Here is a 5,604-nt window from a genome sequence, read left to right as displayed (position 1 = left end):
GTGTCATCATGTCAGTTTAACTGTTTATGTTTCTACCTCGGGACACCTTGTTTCTTTCGTTGTCCGCTCAGTCTCCCAAGTACTCGCATACATGTAACATGTCGCAACGAAGAACTAGTCATACGCGAAATCCTATTATGAAATTCGTAAGTTTTTCTTGATCGTCGCTTTCTCTCCTCATATATCATTGTTGCTACAAATTAAGATTGGTCCACAGCTGACCTTTAGGGCCATGCGGGAACATGCTCATGAACTCAGGAATCTGTACTAATTATGTGACGAGTCAATAGATGATAGGTATTGCTTAATAACGTCGTTAACTTAATATTGTCTCGATTTATTTATATTGTTTTTCTTTTTCGCTGTTCCTGTTTCAGTTCGCACTTGAAAAGGGCTCGAATATAGAGCCGAAACGTGGTGCATTCTTGTATATATCACGCCAGTTAATCGAGAAATAATTGAATTGCTGATAAAAGTCTAATTGACAGAGTGAAAGAGATTTATAGCGAAACTAGATACAGAGTGAATATAGGCAATAAAGAAACGGAAGAATTTTGGGCTGTAAAAGGAGTGAGGCAGGGATGTCCAATTAGCGCGACATTATTTGACATATATATTTCAAACATAGAAGAAGAGATGAAGAAAAATCCTGGTGGAGTGAAGATCGGAAAAGAAAGGATATGGTCGCTAGAATATGCAGATGACATAGTACTTGTTGCAGAAAATGAAGATATGATAAATATAATGATGAAGGTGTTCTACAGGTATATAAAAAAGAAGAAGCTAGAGCTAAGTACAGAAAAATAAAAAATAATCGTATTCAAGAAGGGAAGCGGCAAAGAGAAGAAGAGAGAATGGTGGTGGGGGGATGTGAGAATTGAAGAGACAAAAGAAATTAATTACTTAGGGTATAAATATACAGAAACAATAATGACGAGATGCACATAAAAGATAGAATAAGGAAAGAAAAAATTGCGATGGCATGGATATGGAGTTATGGAGAAAAGAAGTTTAACGCGGATATAATATGGAGAATGAAATTGTTCGATAGAATTATAAAACCAATAATGTTATATGGAGTAGAGATATCGGGATACAGAGAAAGGAAGGAGGTAGAGGTAGTTTAAGAGAGATACATAAGGTGGATTCTAGGTTTACAAAGATCTACCCCGGGGTATGTGGTGAGAGAAGAAATGAAAAGAGCGAAGATAAGAATTGTAGCGGGAAGCAGAGCGGCAAAATATGAAGAGAAAATGAGAAATGATAACGGAAATGTAATTTTAAGAGAATGCTGGAAGGAGAGAAAGGAGGAAGAAAGCAGAGAAGATATACAAAATTGGTCGACAGAAAGTAAAGAGAGAAGAGAGTACATACAGAGATGCGGCATGAGCGAAGAAGAACTGATAAGGATAGGAGACGAAAGTATTGATTGCATGGTGTCAAGAGACAGAGAAGTAGATATGCAGGAGAGAGCGGAAAAATTGAAAACTCAAAAGCGTGTAAGGATTATAAGATGTCAAAATAGGATGGCTGCCTAGATATATCAAGATGGGATCAGAAAAGGGAAAGAAAAGATAAGCCTAATAGCGAGAATGAGGTGTGGAAATGAGACAAAAGGGAATATGATTGGATGAATGAGGAATGGAGAAAATGTAGACTATGCGGGAAAGAAAAACGAAGATATGCGACATGTAAGTACGAGATGTGAAAAAGTGGAGAGTTGGAAAGGAAGAATGGCTGATATGTGAAGTGACGATGGAGCAGGGTATGGATGGATGAAAAGTTTGACAGAGATAGATTAGAAATGGAGAAAGAAAAAAAGTAAATAGTTCAAATGTAAAATTCATAATATATGTATTGTTCGAATAGTTATAAGCAGGATCGTAACAGCAAAATGTAAAAACCGGAACAGGATTTGACAATGTATAGTTGTGTAAAAGTCTGGCAGGCTAAACTGCTATGTAAGCACCAGAAGGTGAAGCATTAATAAATATATATATCTGATCTTGAGCAGCAACTCCCTTTGAGGAACAATTTTGTACCACATTGTAAGCTTCTGTCGACCATTTACCTGCAAAGGAGTAACATCAAAGTATAATTACATATTCAAAAATAAATAATTTTGAGTAGAGATGTATAATCTGAAAGAATAGTATACATAACGTCAATATATAGTTACCGTTCTTTGGCTGAATATTTGCTAAAAGATTTCGATGGCTTGAAAGGGTAGGCTCAAATAATTATATATCAATGGCCTACATTACGAATTACTTAACTGCCAGTAACCACCGTGATCGAGTAATCGTACTACGCTTCTCTCTCCCGATGGATCTGGACGTTCAATGCATCCTCTAATCCATTTGTCGCTCCAATATACAGCCACGTAATCATCCTCTACAAAATAAAAATGTATTGTATAATCAGAAATATCCTGGATTTCTTTTTTATTCAACGTGTTAAGATTATATCACTTACTGTTCAATACATCTGGAACTGGCAGCAATTCATTGTTATACCAACCAATACATCATCCTGTCTTCCAAATTTTGCAAAAGGAGAATGATGAATGAGTCGGAAGCTGAACGAAGAGCCAATTTGGCTTGACAGTGCGAGAGATATTAATGTCATTATTAACACTTTTAACCAGGGACAGGGGCCGTTAAATCGGGACATTATACACAACTTCTTCGATCACCTCGGCTATTGTCGCGATATATATTCACGCCAAACCGCATATATAACATCGTGTTATTTTTACATTTAGGAAAATTATTTCATATTAACTCAATAGGCGTTAAACTTACATACATAAGTGAATCTCGCGTTTTATGTAAAATTTGGTAAGAAACCGGTAATCTAACCTATACTACGTTTACGCGAGCGTTACTTAATTCTGTAGTAACTTACGAACGATACGATAATTCCTCCGCATAAACGGGAGATTTTGTAGTAACTACGATGATATCGTTCGTATAAGTTACTACAGAAGTAATACTCACGTAAACGTAAACTACTATAATTCCTGTCACATGCACTTAGTCGCGTAAAAGAGTCACGGTGCGGTCTCGCTTCGCATCGTATAATAATAGGATAATTATATGTAAATAAATAATAAAACAATTACCTTGAATATTAATCGTCGCGTCGCGTAAAGAGTCACGGTCGGTATCGCTCCGCGCGTACTTGACGCGAGACACTACCGTGTTAGGTTAACTGACTGTGACAGCGCGCTGAACGCACTGTCTGCACTGCGTGCAGTATACACACACAATTATTGAAACTGGCGATACTAGCATCGCCAGTGTCGAAAAAGTGAAAAGGACGCGTGACTCCAGCGCCATGAAAGTGACACTAAGAGAGATATGATGAGTAGACGACGTATCTTAAAAAAAATTTTTCACATTTCGACTTTGCGTCGCAATATCTCCGCTCGTAGGGCACGTAGCGGAAAAATGAACGTACCCCCCCCCCCAAATCGACCCCAAGCTATCGATCAAGCCTATTTAGAATTGATCCGTTCACTCGTTATCGAGATCTCAACATCTCGAGTACTCGCAAATCGTCGCGTCGCGTAAAAGAGTCACGGTCGGTCTCGCTCTGCGTGTACTTGGCGCGAGACACTACCGTGTCTCTTGATATATAAATAATGTCTTCCTAAAAATATTTCTCTATCAAAAAGTCTATGGTAAACAGTTTAGTACAGATTTGAATAGAGAATGCAATATCTAACTGATAAACAATAACTAATGCATGATTTAGGATGCTTCCTGGAACCTTCGAGTATCTTCTGTCTATTATTGAGCCGATACTACTTAGAGAGAAAACAGAGGGAGCACCTATGATTTCTCCACGCAAACAGTGTTTGTTGGCGTTGTGGCGATTAGCTACTCCAGATTCTTAAGGTAATGAATAAGTTCACAGTTTGTTGAACATGGTCAGTGATATCAGTCAACAAAGCATCAATCTTTCTTTGTTTGAATGTTGGCAACATAAAAAGAATGATGCTTATGTTGATTTGTGTCATTAAGGCTCCTGGCTCTCGCCGTCATTATGTGAGATCGTGACGTCAGGGACGAGAAATGACACGCTGAAAATTCTTGCGTGCCATTTCCAAATAAAAAGATAACATATACTTCAGATCACTTCAACACACACCAAAAATACTCCCGAGAACTATCCCTTCCATTGACAGTTAAGAAACAGCCATAAAATGAATGTAATATGAGTGCTTATGCGCCGGCGCACGGTTCGTATTACATTTATTTACCGTTGTTTATTAACTATGAAGAGAAAGGATAGTTCTCGGAGTATTTTTAAAGTGTGCTGAAGTAATTGGAAGTATGTTATTTTATGCAAATATCTTTTTATTTGGAAATGGCACGCAAGAATTCTCAGCGTGTCATTTCCCGCCTTTGACGTCATGATCTCACATGGCGGCGGCGAAACACCCAGGAGCCTTAACTAGAAAACAACTGTTATATATTTTGTTTTAATCTTCAGGTCGATTTCCGATCGATTTAATGTCGGTAGAAGTACTGCATTATATATAACAAGACGTGTTATAATGCACTTATTGAGCTGGCACTACTGTAATTAATGGCCTACAAATGAACGAGTTGGTCAAGTGTGGGCAGGATTTGAAGCTACCAGAAGTAGAGTTTCCCTAAAGTCATTGGTGCTATTGATGGCACGCACATCAATATTCCAGCTCCTAAAGATGATCCAGCAGTGTATATCAATCGCAAAAGTCATCACTCAATCCAATTCAGGTAATATTTCACTTCAATAAATTTTATCGGGAATTCCAATGTTAATGCTTTTCATGCCAATTTTATGTAATCTATATTGGTTGCATGTCTTTTGTTGCAGCTATTTGTGACCACACTTGCCAATTTATCCACTGTTATGTTGGACATGTGGGGTCGGTACATGATCAACGAGGTTTCGTCTGTCGGAAGTACAATCCTATCTTGGAGATGTGTCAAAGTTTCCACAAGAGTGCCACTTAGTTGGAGATCTAGCCTATAAATTGCATGAAAATTTGCTAATACCGTATCGAGACAATGGCCCTATGACACAACGTCAACGAAATTATAATTTTGTCATGCTTCTGCGAGAATTGCTATTGAAAGAGCTTTCGGACTATTAAAGGGACGTTTTCGAAGCCTTCTTACAACACTGCAATGGATAGAGTAGACTTAATTCCACTGCATATTCTTGCCTGTTGTGTATACATATGTGTGTCTAATGAAAAATGATGATTTTAATATAGAAGGATTGAGATGTAGATGTGATAGATTGTGTGATGGCCAATAATGAAATATGCGTGATGCTGCTTATGCAGGTTGCTGCAAGCTAGATCTAATAGCTCAGAGATTACGACTAAGAATGTATAACTGGTACATATTCATTTATTTGAAATAAAAAACTACAATTTACTACGCAATTGGTTAAATATTATGTTATACAAACTAAAAACCTTAAAAAATATAATGTAATCTTGGTTTAATCATTATATTCTTTATTTTATCTTTTAATCTTTTAATCTTCTATATACCCATCTTATATACTACTTTATATACTAAAAAAAGGATAAAGATATAT

At 37.1% G+C, this 5,604-nt stretch overlaps 1 pseudogene; it reads left to right on the top strand.

Annotated features, from left to right (window-relative positions):
- Positions 1 to 3,760: 3,760 nt before the first annotated feature.
- LOC139787261 (putative nuclease HARBI1) lies at positions 3,761 to 5,196 on the top strand (annotated as a pseudogene).
- Positions 5,197 to 5,604: the final 408 nt, after the last annotated feature.

This window comes from Temnothorax nylanderi, unplaced genomic scaffold (assembly GCF_030848795.1).
Source record: "Temnothorax nylanderi isolate EJ_2023f unplaced genomic scaffold, tnyl_v1.0 TNYL_tig1367_pilon, whole genome shotgun sequence".
NCBI lineage: Eukaryota > Metazoa > Arthropoda > Insecta > Hymenoptera > Formicidae > Temnothorax > Temnothorax nylanderi.
The sequence above is the reverse complement of the archived record's forward strand: the minus strand, read 5'-3'. Positions and strand labels throughout refer to the sequence as shown.